The 21,776-nt window shown below is 40.6% G+C and overlaps 1 protein-coding gene across 1 annotated transcript in view; it reads right to left on the bottom strand.

Moving 5' to 3' along the window:
• Window positions 1-21,776, bottom strand: part of LOC114656089 (thrombospondin-type laminin G domain and EAR repeat-containing protein-like) — a 167,335-nt gene that overhangs the window by 17,553 nt on the left and 128,006 nt on the right.

Below are 21,776 nucleotides of genomic sequence, written 5' to 3'. Positions count from 1 at the left end.
TGTCAGAGGAGAATGACCAGACTGGTTTGAGATGACAGAATGACTTCAGTATTTCACATAACCACACTTTCCAACTGTGGTGAGCAGAAAATTACCTCAGTGTGAACAACATTGAACTTTAAGGCACATGGGCTACAACAGCAGAAGACCATGTTGGGTTCCACTTCTATCTGCCAAAAACAGAGAACTGAGGCAGGAGTGGGAACAGGTTCACCAAAACTGGACAGTTCAAGACTGGGAAAATGTACCTTGGTCTGATGTATATTGATTTCTGCTGAGGAACATAGATGGTAGAGTTAGAATTTGGTGCCAATAGCATGAATCCATACACCCAACCCCAAACTGACTTATGTCAATGGTCCAGGCTAGCGGTGGTGGTGTAGTGGTGTGGGGATTGTTTTCTTAGCACACTTTAGGCCCATTAGTACCAATCAATCATCCCTTGAATGCCACGACCTTTTTGAGTATTGTTGATGACCATGTGCATCCCTTCATGGCCACAATTACCAATCTTCTTATAGCTACTTCCAGTATAATAATGCACCGTGTTACACAGCAAAAGTAATTTCAAACTGGCTTCATGAGCAGAAGACTAAGTTCAGTGTTCTTCAGTGGACTCCCCAGTCACCGTATCTCAATCCAATAGAACACCTTTGGGAAGTGGTAGAACAGGAAATTTGAAGCATGAACGTGTAGATGACAAATCCACAGAATTTGCAATCATGTCACCATGGACCAGAATCACAAAGGAATGTTTCCAGCATCTTGTGGAATCCATGCCATGAAAAACTGACTCTGTTTTAACATCAAAAGGAGGCCCTATCCAGTGTTAGTATAATGTTCCTAATAATTTGTTCAGTCAGTATATATTTTATTACTTTCGTAAATGAGGAACAATTATGTACCTTATAAATTTTATGCTATTTCAGAGCTACAAAAAAAGTAATCAACAATACAATATGCATATATTAACAGGCTTTTGTTTTCCTCTTCACTATATTTAATTTTTTAATGACCATTAGAAGAAAATTCTTAATGAATATATTATGAATATGTGGCAATATGTGCATGTTAATATATATTTGTCATCCTGAATTTATATTATGTGATGCTTATTATGGAGTATTACATAACTGTGAGCTGGGCCGACCACTGAGAACTCCATTTGCAGCCAGGCACAGCTGATTAGGGGGTTTGGCCAAGAATAACAAATTGATTTATATAACCTCACAGAAGTTTGGCTTCATTTGATTATCTCTCTCTTTTATTTTTTCTGACATTCTCAATATTTGAGGTTTATTGCTCATACTATCCATCCATCCATCCATTATCCAACCCGCTGAATCCGAACACAGGGTCACGGGGGTCTGCTGGAGCCAATCCCAGCCAACACAGGGCACAAGGCAGGAACCAATCCCGGGCAGGGTGCCAACCCACCGCAGGACACACACAAACACACCCACACACCAAGCACACACTAGGGCCAATTTAGAATCACCAATCCACCTAACCTGCATGTCTTTGGACTGTGGGAGGAAACCGGAGCGCCCGGAGGAAACCCACGCAGACACGGGGAGAACACGCAAACTCCACGCAGGGAGGACCCGGGAAGTGAACCCGGGTCTCCTAACTGCGAGGCAGCAGCGCTACCGTTGCGCCACCGTGCCGCCCTTGCTCATACTAATATGAGTCAAATAATGATGTAAAACTGAGAACATGTTCATAATGAGGCGTTCTAAGCAACAGTGCAGACAACAATCAAATTGCCATGAAGCAACTCCTTGTGATAGGCCAACTGTCATTCCAGCACCGTACAGAAAAATGACTCCTAAACACCTTGTCAGACTTTCAGGGGTTACCTCAAGCCCCTTACCATAGATGTTTGATTATCGGTATAATAGTTTTCTTTGGAAAATTGAGAAGGCACAAATGCAAATACTATTTTAAGAAAGAGAAATGCTCACATAAATTCAGTATGAAGAGTGATACATGTAAAGATAGGCGAGGAAAAGATATTCAGCTAACAGAATATCACATAACATGATTTTTCCAGAAATTTTTAGTAGTAGGGTTCATTTATATAATCTTAGTGTGAATCATGGGCAGCCATGGTGCGTGCCAGACTAGTTGTGTACTGTGATGCCCCAAGTCAGAGTACTCTGCAACTAGCCATGACAAAAAGTTTAATTTCATCAAAAGTCATAGCAGTGGGCTGTTGTGTGTGTGGGAGTTCACAGCCAATGAAAGCTCAGCTGGAAGACCAAATGCATACAATGCCCACAGGCAGAGGAGAGTCCAATGAAATCTTCAATGAAGAAGAAGAAGAAGAAAAGCAGAGAATAGCAATAGTGACCTCAAAAAATAAAGGAATATGGGTGTTCTACACCAGTGGTCCCCAGCCTTTTTGATACCAAGGACCACTTTTATAGAAGCAATTTTTTCCAGGGAACAGTGGAGCAGGGTGGGGGAACAGTGGTGTTCGGGCCAGGTTCATAGGGCAGTTTTATATACAATTTACATTACATTTCTATTATTATTAAGTTATAATATTGTAATAGAAATTATACAACTCATCATAATGCAGAATCAGTGGCAGCCCTGAGCTTGTTTTCCTGCAACCAAACGATCCCATCTGGGGTCGATGGAAGACAGTGACACACAAAGTGTGTTGCTTATGTTCAGTCTACTCCGTAATCTCGTTTTGGTTGCTGTCACTGCAGAAAACGCTGCCTCACAAAGATAGGATGTTGGAAATGGAAGCAGACTTTTCAGTGCTTTTGTGGCAACCTCAGGATATTCCGCCTTGACTTTAATGCAAAACATATGGAGATTTGAGGTTGTCTCAAACATACTTTTAAGGCCACCATCATTTGCAGCCTCAAGCAGTTGATCCTCTTCAAACACAGACAAAGTTGATTCACCTGGCTTATTCAGAAATGGGTCACGGATCCATTCCTTCCCATTTCGGGGGACTTTTGTGGTTGGGAAATAATGCTCAAACTCTATTGAAAGCTGAGATAGGTGATCATACACCAGCTGGGAGAAAAAAGGCCCTGGCTTGGTATCTTTAATAACCTCTGCTAATGTTTGAAACATATCAAAAATCCCAATGTTCACTCGTCGGCCCCATAAATCAAGTTTGGTTTTGAATGCAGCCACTTTATCTGCCAACTTGAACAATAGGTATCTTCTGCCTCTGCCCCGCGTGCTGCTGCTCCACCGCTGCCTCAGATTTTCCTCCTCAGGCTTCTCCAACCTGGCTGGATACTGAGTCTGCGGAGTGGGTAAGGTTGGGTAAAGGTAGGGTGCCCAAAAGTGCCTTATATGCCTATATTGCAAATACAGGTAAAATTCAGTTACAACAAAGTGCCAGGGACCTAAAAAATATTTTATTGTAATGAAAATTTCATAGTAATGAGATTCTGTATTTGTCACTATAGTGCTTTCTTTAACTTGCGTCCAGGCGTTTGCAATTATTTCAGTAGCTTCTTTCGTGTTAATTTTAATCTCCTCCTGTTTACAAGTTATGCTGGCAAGAATTTTTCTCATCATTTCCTTGTGATAAAACACTTTCAGGGTGTGAATGATGCCCAAATCCAATTGCTAAAGCACTGCTGTGCAATTGGGTGGGAGGAATTCAACGCAAACATTATCTAAATGTGGAAGCATGTTGTGGGCAGCACAGTTATCAATCAGAAGCCGAATCATCCTTTTCTTCTTCTTCATATTGTGAGGTTTCTGAACTCTTTTGGGATCCCCTACCCAACGGGAACGTCACGCTGAAGTGTGTCCCGAGGTGCGATTGCTGCGTCTGTGGAAGATTGTTTGTCCATTGCTGGGGCAGGGCAATAGGAGGCTCACAGTGCTGCAGTGAAGCGCCACAGAAGCGAATCCTAAAAGATAGTGGGCGCGCTATAAGTCCCTGTCTTATATCCCAAAACATTAGGCTGAGTCTCAGTACTTTAGCAAAACCAGCTTTATTCAGCTGGAAACAGGAACAGCAGGATGCAGCAGTTTGCATACCTTTGCAACCTGAGATTTTTCTTCTTTTTTTGCTTGGTCTTTCAAGAAAGTTGACAGTGTTGATGGCGAAATTCCAAATTCACTGGCAATGTCTTTTTTATTTTTGCTGCAATTGAGAGCTGCAAAAATTTAAAGTTTTTTTTTCTAATATCAGCTGTTATCGTTTTTTCATGTCTGCCATTTCTATAGGAGGGTGACAATGAGTTAAATTCCAATGGATGTTTATCAAATGTTGACGAGCAATAAACAAACGGTATAACTGAAAACCACCGAAAACAAAAACAGCAAAATAAACAGTACGAGGAAATTTCGAAGAAAGAAATTTTTTTTACAATGCTTCTGTTTGGGGATCGTTGTGCACAACTGAGCCTCGACCACAGAACTAACTGCTCTGTGGATGATTCATCCAAGCATTTCAAGGTCACTTCATTGTAATGAAAATATCTGCTGAATGTATTTCGTAGTAACTATACTATAGATTTCTATAGACTCGTGTCATATGGGGAAACTGTCGGGACCATAAAAATACTTCGTTGTAATGAAAATTTTGTTGTAAAAATATTCATTGTAATGAAATTTTACCTATAGTATGTGCTCGTATCTCTCCTCGGCTCGGTCGCTGTCCTCTCTCTGCGCTGCTGCAAAGCCCTGCCTGCCTAGCGTTCCAAAAAGTGTCCTCAGTGAAGGAGGCAGCCATTTTGCTGTAGCCCTTCACTAAGCGAGTCTCCATTGCAGGCAGTTCTGTTGCGGCCCGGCTGTCAGACGGCCACGGCCCGCTAGTGGGCCGCGGACTGGGGATTGAGAACCCCTGTTCTAGACCATGCTAAAAAGGAGAGGCTTGTGGAACTTCAGCACCTGCATACTGTAAATGTTTCTCCAATGTCTCATTTTTGTCATACCAGGTGAGAAAAGTAAAAAGGAGTGTTACATGTTAATTGGCTGCCAAAATGTGCTGAGATTGCAATACTTTTGGGACACAGTAGGAAATTAAATCTTTTCTGAGCAATCATAAAAGATACATGAAATCTGTTCCTGAATAAGAATACACGGATGGGGGGAAATCCAAAAGTGATGGCAATTTGAAACTTATGCAGGGACTGCAACAGATAGAAGCTGATGCAATACAACGCATTTGTGATGGCTTATGGGTAGTTCAAGCACGCGCAGTGCAGCGCTCTGGTGTTAGTCTAGTTGAAGCCAAGGTCAAATGAACAAGGATGCTCTGTTACAGGAATGCACCATCATTGAACAATTTGCCTTTGTGAGATTTCTTTGGGAAGAGGGACTAAAACCTGCAGAAAAGAATCACCTATATTTTACATAAAAAAGAAGACTTTGTCAATCTAAATGAAAAAAATGATTTGACTAAGATTTTTGTTTCCTCCCAAAATAAAAAGTTCACCATACCGATCAGTTTATAGGGACAATGTTGTCAAAGGGGGCGGCACGGTGGCACAGTGGGTAGCGCTGCTGCCTTGCAGTTGGGAGACCTGGGGACCTGGGTTCGCTTCCTGGGTCCTCCTTGCATGGAGTTTGCATGTTCTCCCTGTGTCTGCGTGGGTTTCCTCCGGGTGCTCCGGTTTCCTCCCACAGTCCAAAGACATGCAGGTTAGGTGGATTGGCGATTCTAAATTGGCCCTAGTGTGTGCTTGGTGTGTGGGTGTGTTTGTGTGTGTCCTGCGGTGGGTTGGCACCCTGCCCGGGATTGGTTCCTGCCTTGTGCCCTGTGTTGGCTGGGATTGGCTCCAGCAGACCCCCATGACCCTGTGTTCGGATTCAGCAGGTTGGATAATGGATGGATGGATGTTGTCAAAGGCATAGAGTACAATAAATCAGTGAGCATCACTACAACCCTTGCCTGTCTTACAGTTCTGACATCAGCATATTGTTACGTACTTTTGGCACCCAAAATATAAAATAAACCAAAACACAATCTTTTTACATGCAAAGACGTTTTCTTTCATCCACGAAACTTTGAAACTTCAGCTTCATTTTAGCTCTGTCATTAATTATATTGTTATATATGTGTTCAAGGTTTATTCTGGGTTTTAATCACCAGGGATCAGCTTCTGCTGTTTATTATTAACTAAACTAAGAACTGAGAAAGTTATTTTTCGTTAGTGTTTTCTTTAATCACACGACTGCAATGCCTGATGGGTGGTATGTTACTGTGATGTACACTATAAATAGGACCTTTCCTTCATCCCCAGGAAGTTAAAAACAACTTTACAATTTTTCTTAGCAACAGCAAGTCTTTCTCTGCAGTAGGCTCTAGTGGTAGGATTGCTGTTTTGTTTTTGACTTGGACTGTTGAGTAATGTCTTGTCCCTTGGTTCCTGCTTACTTGTTTGTATTTCAATCCTTGCAGACCATGTCTCAGTTTTCTTGGTCTCTCAGGCACATCCTTTAAGAAGAAAACTGGGACTAAATGACTTTCTTCACATACCTGTAAAGCGTTTCTTTGTAGTTTTCAGGACATTTGTATTCTGTATTTGTAAATGTGTACCACCCTGTCAGCTTCCACAGTAGCAGCAAAATAAATAGGACTGAAAATGTAATGAAATGATTATGCTATGGTAGAAAGTGTTTCATTTTCCAAAGATAAGGTGATTTGCTCTTTTAAATTGTATGACTGGCAGCTAACCGTGTTAATTATCGCATGTCATTTATTTTATTTTTATCTAAATGCAGAAAGTTTGCTCTAAATTTTATTTATTTACAGATACTATATATTCGCTAGAATTAAAGAGGTATAGTATGACAATGAAACATGCATAAAATCAGTTCAATTAAAAACACAATCAATCTTGTAAACTAGCTGGGATTTATAAATTTTAAATAATACACAGATCTACTGTAATTAGGAACAAATAGAATATTGCACTACACTTTCTCATACTGAATAAAACAACAGGAATTAAGCTGAAACACTGGCATGAGCATGGCAGACTAATTTTACAATAGCATTAAGGAAGTCTTGCCTTTTGATCTTTTTTTTTCTAGTTTTAGTTAATATAAGATATTGTTTTCCCATTGAGTTATGGATGATACATTCAGATTCTACCAGTTGTGCGAGATTGACATGATAACAACATGATGCAGGGAAACTTAGTAAGTTTTTTGCTTGATAGTCTAGTCCCAACCAGCATTGCTCCAGACCTTGCTCTAAGAGGAGCTGTAATGAGTATAAATCTGATGCCACCTGATAAATAGTGATATTTCTTTCCCCAAAAAGTTTTGATTTAGAACATTCTGCTTAATGGCATCTGTTGCACCTCCAGAAGATTTTTAGTGGGTAGCCAGATGGGGCCAGTGAACATCGTGGGGTAGCACACTTAATATGTACAGTATGGGCAAATTACAAGGTATAACAAGTTATTAATACAATAACAGGATTACATAATAGCAATATTGCATTAAAACATGCAGGAAACAGATCATTCATTGGCCTATTTTATAGCTTGCTAAATTCCAGCTTGAGAGAATCATCTACAGTATCCTTCTGCTGATGAATACTGAACTTAATAATCATAATCTGACACCAAAATTGGTATGTACTCTATATATATATATAATTAAGAGTGAATTCTAAATTGAAAAATTAAATTTTCTGTGGTAACCAAACCACATCACAAACCATATTTCATTTTTAATGTATTGCACATAAACTAAATGAATTAAAAATATATCACACATTTAAGCAGGAGTAGGTGGTGGTATATAAGAATAGATACACTATTCATGTTGTCTGTCAGTCAAAGAACAAAAGTAAAAAATCCACTTGATAGTTGTCAATATATATCTGCAAGTAACCTCTATCCCAAAATATAGATTAAGTTTAAAGAAATTGTGGTTTAAGTCAAAGGGACCCATGTTTTCACTCTGTGTGGATGTCTTACTGGAAGTCTTCTCTTTGACAGAAAATCCCTCACTGCAAAAATTGGAGTTTACTAATATACAGCCACACTTTTATATACGCATATTTATGTTCTCTGCACATCTCCATGTTGGTGAAGTAGTCAGCCATTCACACACACACACACACACAAACACTCCATGCTACAGGCAGGTTGTCTTTTATGTAAATTAGCTAAACTTATCACACTAACTGACTAGCTCAAATTAGTTAGCTAGGTTAGCGTTCAATCGCTTACCATATGTGTTCTGTAGCTGTAATTAGCATTGTGAGTAGCCACCATTCAAATAAAATCACTTCAGCACAACCTGTCTTCCAGAAGAATGCTCCAGCATTTTCAGCAAAAGCACTCAGCACTGTGATACGAGTGGTGGGTGGATGTAGAAAATGCTAAACAAACACACGCTCTGGAAATGCAACTGGTAAGTCCATCCTCTGTCAGTCTATGAGACTTTTTAAAGGATGCAAACTGTTGGGGCCAGTGTGATGCCCAGTATTTTTTGTATGGTAGCCGTGACCACCCTTTCCCACCCCTTGGAGTCATCATTGCATGGCATCAGCTACTTGGCATCATTTACAATTAGGGTCCATACCCTGATATACTTTAGATAATTTAAATCTCGAAGGGTTTACCTGGGGTACAATTTTTTAAGATGAGTTACATCATGTTTTGGTGAAGAATAAATGTTATGAATACTCAAGTTTCACTCCCATCTGAGATATTAATAAAGAGGTCCCAGTGTTGCCTAAAATCATCTAGTGGTGGACACTCTGTTTGGAAATATTACCAATATTCTCCTTATATTATATATTTGGGGTGGAGTGGTGGCTCTGAGGCTAAGGATCTGCGCTGGTATCCAGAAGGTTGCCGGTTCGAATCCCCGTCACTGCCAAAAGAGATCCTACTCTGCTGGGCCCTTGAGCAAGACCCTTAACCTGCAATTGTTCCAGGGGCGCTGTACAATGGCTGACCCTGTGCTCTGACCCCAAGGGGTATGCGAAAACTAACAAATTTCTAATACGAGAAATCGTATAAGACGAAATAAAGAACAAAAAAAAGTATATATATTGGCAACAGAGTTGATAAAAAGGTGCAAACATGTTCTCGGTGTAAAGATCTCAAAAGACTGAGATACCTACTGACATTTGTGAGTTAAATGTGTAATTGAAAGAGAACTGGAATGCAAAGTTTTCCTGCAACTGAGCACCAGATAACAGTGTCTCTGCATTAAACTGTTTCCTGCATTTTTTTCTGCATTAATTAGAAAATTTGAGTGAATGAAGCAGTCTGATTACTACTGTATTCTTCATACGTAAATACTGGAGCATAGAGCAAGACATACAAGGGGCAACTTTCCCAAACCAATCGAGTTGCATTCAACTTCCTTTCACTGCATCAAATTATAAATACTGTATGTGCAACCCAAATGAAAAGCTGGAAGTTAGGCAGTTCCATACCACCATCTGCTCCCAATCTTTGTAGCTTTCTCAAAATTCTCATGATCCTGTTTTCATGTTGAACAATGCATTTCCCCCTTGTGCTCAAGTGGGTGTTACACTTTTCAACGGGAAACAGGGTTTGATTAACTGAATGTTTTTGAGGATTTTGGATCCTAATTTAAGTTCCTGCCGAAGACTGACTAGAAGTAACGTCATTAAGGTATGATAATAGAACATGTCCATTATTTTGTGAAAGCTTCATGTTTTGATTTGTAGTACTCAAGCAATATGTGTATGTGTTGTCATACCAAAAGTAAGCATTCCTGAAATGTGCAGCCTTATACTCAAATTTATTAAAATATGCATTTAAATATGAATAAAGCTTGGTCATTCAGAAATATTCAGTTATTAAAAATACCATTTTTCATAAGCAGACTTTTCCTAAATCTTGACAGGCAAGTAGTTCAGTGGAGTAGCTTCAGTTCCAGACTTTACATCAGATGGCCACTGATTCAACAACCATCTCTAACTCCCTTTTTGAAATTACGTGTCACCTAAAACACATGAGCACCAAAAGCGTGTTTCAATTCAATTAAATTTTATTGTCCCTGTTTGGTTTGTTAGCAGGTTTCACAGAGAGACAACAAAATAAAATTAAAAAACACAATTACAAAGAGCACATTCATTAAACACAAACTTAGCAGTAAAATATAGCTTAGAGGTTTAGAGGGAGAGACTAAGATTAGAGCTGTTGACCCTTTGCTTTGAGAGGAACATACTGAGGTGGTTCAGGTGTCTGTTTTGGATTCCTCCCTGTGGAGGTTTTACAGAAGCAGGCAGCTGGGTGGAGACCCCGGGGGAAGGTGTAGGGCTGGCTTGGGAACACCATGAGATTCCACAGTATGAGTGTGGTTGGGGAAAGGGAAGTATGAGGCTCACTGGTAAGACTGTTGCCTCTGCGACCCGGTCCTGGATAAGTGCTGAGAAATGATTGAATGAATGAATTAGTCTTAACTGATGAGTGATGCAAATGTTACCTGTTCATCCTATGATTTAGGCCCATGATGTTTGTTAAAATTGCACTTACTTAGAATATTAATAGCAGTTGAAAGTAAAGTGTATTTTGACTTGGAAACTTGAACCTTTGGCCTGATGGAAACATCTGGAATTGAAAATGTAGTGGTTGGATCCTGTCTGACAAAATGTAATCTGCTTTACAATTTGATGTTTTCTGTTTATGTTGCTTTAACTGAGTTTGAAACAAGGCTAGCAGAACATAAGTAAAGACAGACTCAATACAAGATTTATAAAAGAGTGCCATAATGCTAGGACTCTCATTAAAAGCCTTCATCTTCCTTAAACAGCAGAAGGGCTGCTGACCCTTTTTGCAAATGTGTTTTCCCTAAGAGACAGTTTTGAGTCTATGATTTTCCCCTGCTGCGGTGGGTTGGCACCCTGCCCAGGATTGGTTCCTGCCTTGTGCCCTGTGTTGGCTGGGATTGGCTCCAGCAGACCCCCATGACCCTGTGTTCGGATTCAGCGGGTTGGAAAATGGATGGATGGATGGATTTTCCCCAGATATTTACAACTATCAACAATCCTCACTGCCCGGCCTTTGATGATTGTTTCTTGTAAGCGAGTGATGTTTCTTCTGGAATCAATTGTAAGTCCTTGTTTTTTGTCACGTTTAGATGTAGAAAAGACTCACCACAGCATTTGACAAAATCACCTCTACTGGACCATAACTGGATTCCTTCTCATTCAGTAGGCTTACAATCACTGAGTCATCAGTAAATTTTAAGATGAACCTGTTTTGAAATTTGTTGGAACAACAATTTGTATAGAATTGTAAAGTATGTTGTAAAGAATGTTCAGAAATTATTTATTAAAAATGGAGTTTGAATTCTGTTTTGTTAAATTCAACTTGATTGCATACAATGTTTTTTCCTTCATTGTATAAGTTTGATTTGATTGTATGAAAGGTTATTTTCCTCCAATAATATAAAAAAACAAAAAAGTAATTATTTGCAAAGTTGTAAAAGTTATCACAATGTGCATTATATCCAAATGAGTAATTATCTACTTTATATTTACTGTAGCTGATTTAATAAATGACAACATAATAACTGTTCATACATGTATCTTATTATTGAATTAAAGAATTAAATGTTGAAAACCTATATTAATTTAAAATGTATCAATGATGCCTTGTCTGATTAAAGAATGACCAATTAACTTAAGTCTGAAATTTAAAAAATGAATCAATTATAACCAACATTACCTAATATAACAGACAGAACATCTTTCAACAAATATCCTTGCTACCATGGAATTCCCCCCAATAACTGAGGCCCTCAGAGTAGGTTTGTGGCATGGGTTTGAGAAGCCTTTTTGTTTACGTCTGAACTACATATGTAATTAACTGCACAGTTTAATGTTAATTATCTCCTTCTGGAGATTTGTATTGACAGATCCTTCTACTTTTTATGTGCACCGTTTATTGTTCTTACGACTGCGAGCCTGTCATTTTTTTTAAAGCTGTTGAATGTCTGTGTTCTTGTCAACAGCTGCAAAAGCTCAGAATTACTCACAGAGGCCAACATTTAAGGTATTTTAAATGGTGATGTTGTATTTTATGTGTTAAGAATGAATTGCATATTTCTGCCACCTCGCAGAGCCAGTTTCCTGGGTTTGAATCCAGTGAGTCTTCTGTATGCTATGGATTTGAATTTCTGTATATATGTAGAAGAAACTTTTAATAAACCTAGTGAATGGAGGCTTCAATAAGTTTCGGATTAATGACACAAATTGATTGTAGCAGTCGAGTATACTGTAGGTCACAAGGTATCCACTAGGTCAATGACACTAAGGACTGGTGGAATATCTGGGAATTCGGAACATACTTTATGTTCAAAGGTTGTTCTCTGTATGGAGTCTGCACATTCTACCTATGCTTACTTCTTCGTTCTCTGGTTTTCTCTTCACACCTCCAAAGACATGGTGGTTTGTTTAGTTGATGATTCCATTTTGGTTGCCTATGGGTAAATGTGTATGTGGGCATGTGAATGAGTGTTGGAGACTGTGTGACAGACTGGAAGGACTATGTTCCAGTCTTGTGCTCAGTGCTGCCAGGATAAGCTCTGCCTCCTCCATGACCATGAATTGAATAGGTTTCAGAATGTTACATTGTGTTAATTATACTATATTTTACTAGCTATGCTCCATTGAAATTAATAAATGATAAAACATGTTTAAAAATGGTAATTTCAGTCATAATAAAACCTTTAACGGGGTGGAATAACAATAAGTGCAAGGCTCAATGAATTTCTTTCAGTTCTTTCAGTTTCTTAAACATGTTTTGAATATATTGAAAAAGGAGAGGGCCCTAAGACAAAATTTAAGAAAGGGACTAGGAGATGGACAGGTAACACAGAGTGAATAGAAGTCACAGTCACTAAAAGTCTCAACCTCCAAAGACAAACCCCCAGTAACAAGCAGAATGTCTGAAAAACAGTGGCACAAAATAAAACAAATACAACGCAAAACATTTCAAGGAATCAAAACAAGCAAAGCATAACCCTCAAACAAAGCTCAATAAAAATGTATGTAAGGAGAAAATCTTTTAACAAAACTTATCAATTATAGAATATCAAAAAGTAAAGTTAAAATACACTACAAAAAGTCAAAACCACTGTAGAAAGAACTTGGTCTGGCCAAAGACTTTTAAATGCATAACCACTGTGAAATTTGCCTCCATCTTTTAATATTTGGACCATCCATCCATCCATCCATTATCCAACCCGCTATATCCTAACTACAGGGTCACGGGGGTCTGCTGGAGCCAATCCCAGCCAACACAGGGCGCAAGGCAGGAAACAAAGCCCGGGGAGGGCGACAGCCCACTGCAGGGCACACACACACACACCCACACCAAGCACACACTAGGGACAATTTAGAATCACCAATGCACCTATCCTGCATGTCTTTGGACTGTGGGAGGAAACCGAAGTACCTGGAGGAAACCCATGCAGACACGGGAAGAACATGCAAACTCCACGCAGGGAGGACCCGGGAAGTGAACCCAGGCCTCCTTACTGCGAGGCAGCAGCACTACCCAGTGCGCCACCGTGCCACCCAGATATTTGGACCTGTTGACACAATATGTCAGAGGACTTTTGTGCCATGTGCCCATCAACAGGAATAGAAATTGTATGCTGAGGCTGCTTCAAGATGGCGGTGACCATTCAAACACAAAATAACAGTTCCATAAAACTACTGTATGTAAAAAAAAAACAACTGTTGCTCAAGAGTTCCCAAGTACCAAGTCCCAAAAACTTCCAAAAATGGCTGCTAGAGAGGAATATTTCTGTCAGATATAAGGGCAAACAAAAGAACTGTAGAAACTAAAATATTTGTCCTTAACAAAAATGATCTAGGGCGGCATGGTGGCGCAGTGGTAGCGCTGCTGCCTCGCAGTTAGGAGACCCAGGTTCGCTTCCCGGGTCCTCCCTGCGTGGAGTTTGCATGTTCTTCCCGTGTCTGCGTGGGTTTCCTCCGGGCGCTCTGGTTTCCTCCCACAGTCCAAAGACATGCCGGTTAGGTGGGTTGGCGGTTTTAAATTGGCCCTAGTGTGTGCTTGGTGTGTGGGTGTGTTTGTGTGTGTCCTGCGGTGGGTTGGCACCCTGCCCGGGATTGGTTCCTGCCTTGTGCCCTGTGTTGGCTGGGATTGGCTCCAGCAGACCCCCCGTGACCCCTGTGTTCGGATTCAGCGGGTTGGAAAATGGATGGATGGATGGAAAAATGCTCTATAATAGCATAAAGCTCCCTGAAGCAGAAAAAGGCAAAAATGAGGTGACAATTCAAAGTGAACAAACTCCCAATACATTAATCCAATCCAATGGCAATGATAAAAAAATGGAACAAAAAGGTCAAAATTCCAGAAATCACAAAAAGCCCAGAAATAGCCACAATGAAACACTCACCAACTCCCAAGCACATTCAAATGAACTGCCAGGTACTGTGGGAAAAACCTTTCCCTTTATAAGGCTGAGGGCAGTTGCTGGCGGTGATAGACATGTGACCCCGCCTCTTGGGAACCACCCACAAAACATATGGCACATAACAATAGGTTATGACTACAGACGGAAACCTGCAATGCAACAATAACTATTTTAAATAGGAAAAAAATTTGTGTAAGAATTTCAGAAATTGATTTAAACTGAAATTCATGACACAGATGAAGATTACAATGCTTTCCGAGACTACATCTTAAAATTGCCCATTCATTTAAAATGCTAATAGCATTGGGACACTCTCCATTGCTGTGATCAGTCATGAAATGCTTGGCAAACCAATTCAAATTACAATACAGGATTTATCAAATAATACAGAGCAGCTACATGACTGTAAAATGAACCTAATGGGATATCAAAAAAGATGGAGGATAACAAAGAGAGAAAATAAATTTGCACAGCCTGAACAAAGTTCTCAAAACACAAGTGACAGGAAAATGAGTCTCAGGTCTGGATTTGAATGTTTGAACTGAACCAACTTCACTGAAAAATTGGTGAAGAGAACAAAAGACTACAGAAGCAGCAATTGGGAATAAAAATATTGAATGAACACAGTATATGCTTAGAAACACAATGGAGGGATGATAAAAGGAGAACAAAAAGGAGAACAAAAAGGAAACTAACACAGGCAAAATAAATCATGCAGCCCATCTGCGTTCAGCTGTTGCTTATCAAGAGGGATGGCCTTTCTACCTGCTCATCCTAATGAACTTCCAAGAATTTTGTTTCACTCTGTGTACCTCTGGTCTCTCTTCCTTTATGGTAGTCAATGTTTCCCCAGTTTATATTCCATCTTAGTGTCCAGTACTTCAATCTTGGCAAATTTCGCTTAAACCCTACCTTAGAGTTAATTTTAGGGAGCCGCCAGTGACAGGTCAACACTCGCCAAGTGGCTCCCATCTTCCCACACAGGTGTGTCAAGATGATCTATTGCTGTCACTATTGGTTTCTCTTTTTCCTGACCTTGAAAAGCCTCTCTTCTTCAGTATGTTGTGGCACCCTGGACCTGCTGTTGCAACCCATTATGATTACCAGGATTTTTTGAAGAATTCTTCATGTACAGTACATGTCACTCCTTTGTAAAAGGTGCTGTGATGATAAATTAATCCATACCCATAATTTACTGCCAACATAGGCTTTGCTTTTCACATCTTGTGGTGTTCTGCTTTGCAGATCTATTTTAAAGAAGCAAGATCCCCGAAGGCAAAACTAAAGAGGTGAATAATTACTGAAACCTGTAGCTTATTTGTGTGTCAATGCTTTTATAATTAATACACATTACAGTGAAGGTAATGCTCTTCTGCCATTGAAATACCATCTTTGCTTTCTTACCTTAGTTATAATTTTAAATCTGGTATTCCTCAATACCTGTTATGCTGAAGGAAAGCCGGTTTTATACAAGCACCGAATTGTGTGCATTTCTGTACTTCTACTGTATTTACATCATACAGTGCTTCTGCTAAACACTTTGCAACAAAAGCTATAAACTGGAGGTCTTCATTGGCAATCAGTATTGTTTTTTTCTCATAACACTAAGATAAACTGCATACGTCATTGTGGTGCCATCCATCCTCCAAATCCACAGATACAACACAGAGTTGAAAGTGTTCTATGCCACCCTCTACCTGAAGCTGAGGGAGCTGGAGCCCATCCTACAGGCAATGGGCACAAAGCAGGAACCAAACCTGAGTTTAAAGCCAGTCCATTGCAGGGCACGCTCCTGGGACAGTTAGAGGAAATCATAATCCAGCTCAAAGGAAGTTGATGTCCAGCATAAGCAAGGAGAACACATGGATTCCTGATGGATAGGAGTCAAAAGAAATGAACAGTGGAAAAGCCAAGCTATCAGCGTGGAACAAGAATGGACCTATTTAGTAGACTTCAATGTCTGATGGTGTAGTTTCAGGGATGCTGGTCCTGCTGTTACATCCTTCAAAGGTGTCATTGGTTGACCTTTGTATACATGGGACTTTCAGCAAACACTATGACATACCTAGAGTCTTTACAGACCTGGCATATATAGTATAAGCGCGTGCAGAAGGAACTCAGAGTCCAGCTCAGGGCGGCGAAGGAGCAGTACAGGAGAAAGCTGGAGCAGAAGTTGCAGAATAACAGCATGAAGGAAGTGTGGGATGGGATGAAGATCATCATTAGCTGCAGCTCGAAGCGGGGTGCCACCATCGAGAGAGACGTGAAGAGAGCAAACCAAATGAACAACTTCTTTAACAGGTTTGATCACCATAACCCACTCTCACCTCGGAGTACTACACCCTCCACCCATCCTTCTGCTGATACCAGCATAGGAGAAACATCCCCACCCACAATTACAGCAGCGCAGGTGAGCAGAGAGCTGAGGAGACTTCATGCCAGCAAAGCAGCGGGTCCAGATGGAGTATCGCCACGACTGCTGAAGGTCTGTGTACTGGAGCTGGGGAGTCCTCTACAGAGTATCTTCAACCTGAGCTTGGAACAGGGGAGAGTCCCGAGGCTTTGGAAAACATCTTGTATCACCCCAGTCCCAAAGGTATCATATCCTAGTGAGCTGAACGACTTCCGGCCTGTCGCTCTGACGTCACATGTGATGAAGACCATGGAGCGGCTGCTGCTTCACCACCTGAGGCCACAGGTATCCCACGCCCTCGACCCTCTGCATTTTGCATACCAGGAGAAAGTAGGAGCGGAGGATGCCATCATCTATATGCTACACCGATCACTCTCCCACTTGGACAGAGGCAGTGGTGCTGTAAGAATTATGTTTCTAGACTTCTCTAGCGCCTTCAACACCATCCAGCCTCTGCTCCTTAGGGACAAGCTGACAGAGATGGGAGTAGATTCATACCTAGTGGCATGGATCGTGGACTATCTTACAGACAGACGTCAGTATGTGTGTCTCGGGAACTGCAGGTCTGACATTGTGGACAGCAACACAGGAGCGCCGCAGGGGACTGTACTTTCTCCGGTCCTGTTCAGCCTATACACATTGGACTTCCAATATAACTTGGAGTCCTGCCACGTGCAAAAGTTTGCTGACGACACTGCTATTGTGGGCTGCATCAGGAGTGGGCAGGAGGAGGAGTATAGGAACCTCATCAAGGACTTTGTTAAATGGTGCAACTCAAACCACCTACACCTGAACACCAGCAAAACCAAGGAGCTGGTGGTGGATTTTAGGAGGCCCAGGCCCCTCCTGGACCCCGTGATCATCAGAGGTGACTGTGTGCAGAGGGTACAGACCTATAAATACCTGGGAGTGCATCTGAATGATAAATTGGACTGGACTGCCAATACTGATTCTCTGTGCAAGAGAGGAAAGAGCCGGCTATACTTCCCTAGAAGACTGGCGTCCTTCAACATCTGCAATAAGATGCTGCAGATGTTCTATCAGACGGTTGTGGCGAGCGCCCTCTTCTATACAGTGGTGTGCTGGGGAGGCAGCATTAAGAAGAAAGACGCCTCACACCTGGACAAACTGGTGAGGAAGGCAGGCTCTATTGTAGGCACGGAGCTGGACAGTTTGACATCTGTGGCAGAGCGACGGGCGCTGAGCAGGCTCCTATCAATTATGGAGAATCCACTGCATCCACTGAACAGTATCATCTCCAGACAGAGGAGCAGCTTCAGCGACAGACTGCTGTCACTGTCCTGCTCCACTGACAGACTGAGGAGATTGTTCCTCCCCGAAACTATGCAACTCTTCAAATGTTAACGTTATTCAAAGTTATTGTCTGTCTGTATACCTGCATTGTTATCACTCTTTAATTTAATATTGTTTTTTTGTATCAGTATGCTGCTGCTGGAGTATGTGAATTTCCCCTTGGGATTAATAAAGTATCTATCTATCTATCTATCTATCTATCTATCTATCTATCTATCTATCTATCTATCTATCTATCTATCTATCTATCTATCTATCTATCTATCTAAATATAAATCAAGACCCAAATAACCATAACTGTCCAAACTTTTGACCAAATACTGTACTTCTTCATAAACTAATTTTTAATGCAAATGCACTTTTCTTTTTTATTATTTATATATAATTACACATTCATAGTCTGCTATTCAGCACAATAATCCCAGTCCACAGTTACATTTTTATGATGCAACATAGCTCCTGGCTCATACTGCAGCGATCAGCTGTTGCTGTCCAGTGATATTGAACATATGTGCCACCTTGTTGTGTTTTTTTGTTCACTTTTGATTCTGTAAGAAGTTGTTTCAGGTAATATGGCTTGTGCTCTTTCACTCTGTGAAACTGCGGAAGCTTCATGATCCCCTTCACCTTACACCGCCTCATTCTCAACTGAACAATGCCCCACAAACAGTTCCCTGCACGGAACATTGAATATCTGATGGCGTCAGAAGTATCACTCTGGACTGCCTCACTCTGTTATTCATCATTTGTCTCTCTACTGCATTCCTCTGAGTCTCTAACTGATTTGGAATCTGCTAAGACAGGACTTTATCAAGGGTTGGATATGCTCATAAGCATCACAACATTTGTTTTTTTAATCTCTTACATAGCTCTAGTAAACATTTACAAATACAAAGAAATCCTATAAAAAGCACATTTTTTTCGAGCACTGGTAAAAAGAAATTCTGAAAAATGTGCACTGAATATTTTTTAAAAACATCACAGGGAACAGGGAATATCTTAATACTGTATATCACAAAGCAAGCTCATACCATAAATGAAGGGTCTGGAACTGTAAAGCCACTTTTACCAGATTAGTGAGGAAATCTAATGAGCTGTCTGTAGTGTTGTCTGTGGTGTTTACATTACAAGGTCCAGATGTGGCCTAATTGTTATATACACTACTCACCTTATGTAGAACTAGCTGTGTAACCATCTAAGACAAAGTGAAAACTAAATAATCAACGTAGACCTTAACGTTAACATTTGCAGTGCACCATGCAATGCATATGTCTCTATTATATTACATTTGGTATGGGATTCATTAAAGCAGTAATAATGTCTGTGACGTGCCATCTGTTGGATTGACAGACACATAGCAACCAGGCAGACATACAGACAGAAACACAGACACTTATCCTTTTATTAAGGTGGATCAGACTCATGTGAGTTGTGACATACACTGTGGTTAAGTTGTAAAGGCTAATTTATACTTCTGAGTTGAGTCTACTGTGTAGCTTTGATGCACCCCTTTTCAAGAATGTGACTATGTGTCATGTCAATGTGGACCTTACACAGACCCTTCAGACTCCAGTTGGCCAGTTTGGTAACTACATATTTCGCCAAACACAATTCCGTTCATCTATCGCTATTCTGAAATAAACATCGAGGAAAGACTTGTCGAAGAAGTTAGAAAATTTATACAAATTTACAGGAAACCTCATTACTGCACTATGCAGACAATCAGATGGTAGCCTAATCATGGTGTGAAATATCGTCTAACATTGGTTCGGACGAATGTGAATGTGTGAAAAAATGGAAAAATGTGAGAGACAAATATGTTCGCAAATGGAAGAAAATGTGTAGCAACAGGAATGGTGATCCTGGAGGGAAAAACTTGGATTTTAATGGATCATCTGCTTTTCTTGTGTGCCTCAAACTCCACCAAATTGAGGCACATGAATGCAGTGCAGAGTGACACAGAAATATAAACTGCTTTTAACTACGTAGCTATAAACAGGGATCGATGCAAGTTCTTTATGCTGTGTGGCGAATAACCGGGGCCCTTGCCCAGCTGGGAAGCCCCTATGATGGAAGACCCCGGGAAGAGGGCATATTCAGGGCAATACCTCCCCCAGAACATGAAAGGGCAATCCTCCTGGCTCACAGCAGGTCACGTGTTTGGAGATTAAAAGTTCAACTCTGCTGGGGCGCCTGGACAGTTGCTGAGCCCTGGGTTACAGCACTTCCGCCACACCTGGAAGTTCTGCCGGAAGAGGATCTGAGAGCACCTGTAGCACATCCGGGTGCCCTATAAAAGGAGCCACCTCACTCCATTCGAGGAGTAAGAGTTGGTAGGAGGTGGATGGAGCTTGCTGGGAGAGGAGTGGAGGTGGCAGTGAAAGAGAGAAAATTAGAAAGAAGAAAAAGAAAGAAGAAGTGACTGAGCATCACTGCCAGTATTTTTGTACTGTGCTCTGTAGTGGGGAGCAGGGGAAAGCGCTGCCCTACGAGAAATAAATGTATGTTGCCTTGGACTTGTGTCTCTGCTCCTGTCTGTGTCCAGGTTTGAGGAGCTGTACGCCCCTGGTATTCCACAGCTGACACATTTTCAGCATTTTAGGAGAAGAGCTCATTTTCTAAATATGGTGAGTCAGTGCAGAAGGGCTATGACATTGTATGCCTTGCCATTTTCTACTGTGATTTCCTCCACCTCCATTCAGAGCAGAACCTGGATACATGGCAGGAGTCAAGATTGATTACACTGTACTGTTAACTCCTTTGATGAATCTCATTCAAATATTGGGGCATTAAAGATTGTTTTTCCTCATTGCACCACAAACTGTTTGCCTCACACACCATTCTTGTTTTAAATGTGTCACATTTTGCACAAAAACTATATAATCAGGCCACATCTTTCATGTTTGGCCAAGGTTCTTTCCCTGGCTTTTTTTTGTCCTTTTCATTCATTTTTCAGTTTGAATTACTTAGTATTGTTATTTCTTTTACTATTGATCTGTTCATGTATCATTTAGTCGATATGTTTACCATATTATTGTTTAATAATATTTATGTATTGTTTCTCTAAATGGCTGTTTCTTCCCTGTATTTTTGTGGGTGGGTCCCCAAGAGGCGGGCCACCTGTCCATGACAGTTCAGGGATTGCTCCGAGCCCTATAAAGGCTAATGGGTAATGCAGTCCCACGCCGTTCATTAAATGTGTTTTAGTGATTTGGTGAATTCTCCTTTTGATTATTGCTATTCTTTGGATTAACTCTTTTTTTGGTTCTGTTTTAAGGATTTTGTTTTTTGTTTTTCGTATTGGGACTTGCTGAGGATTGGCTTTTGGGCAATTCCTTTTTGCCTTTTCATCAGTTTGTTGTTTTTTCAATTTTTTGTTAATAAATCTTCAAGTTTTTGATGATTCCTTATTTTCTTGTCTCCACCTCCAGCAGGAGTGTTTACTGTTCTCCCCTGGAAAGATATACTTTAAATTTTGAGACTCTTTACTATTCCTTTTTGAATTTCAAAGCCTGACCTCCATTTTGAGGCTCAGAGAGGCCTATAGCTTCACATTTTACAGGAGCCAGACTTGCCTTGGAGTGATAACTGTTTTGTGGGGTATTTGTGAACAACTTCCTTCAGTGAAAATATGATCTGACTGTTTAAACTCAGATTGGATATGGAAGAT

Source organism: Erpetoichthys calabaricus, chromosome 8 (assembly GCF_900747795.2).
Source record: "Erpetoichthys calabaricus chromosome 8, fErpCal1.3, whole genome shotgun sequence".
Classification (NCBI taxonomy): domain Eukaryota; kingdom Metazoa; phylum Chordata; class Cladistia; order Polypteriformes; family Polypteridae; genus Erpetoichthys; species Erpetoichthys calabaricus.
Note: the sequence above shows the minus strand (reverse complement) of the source record. Positions and strands in the feature narration are given on the sequence as shown.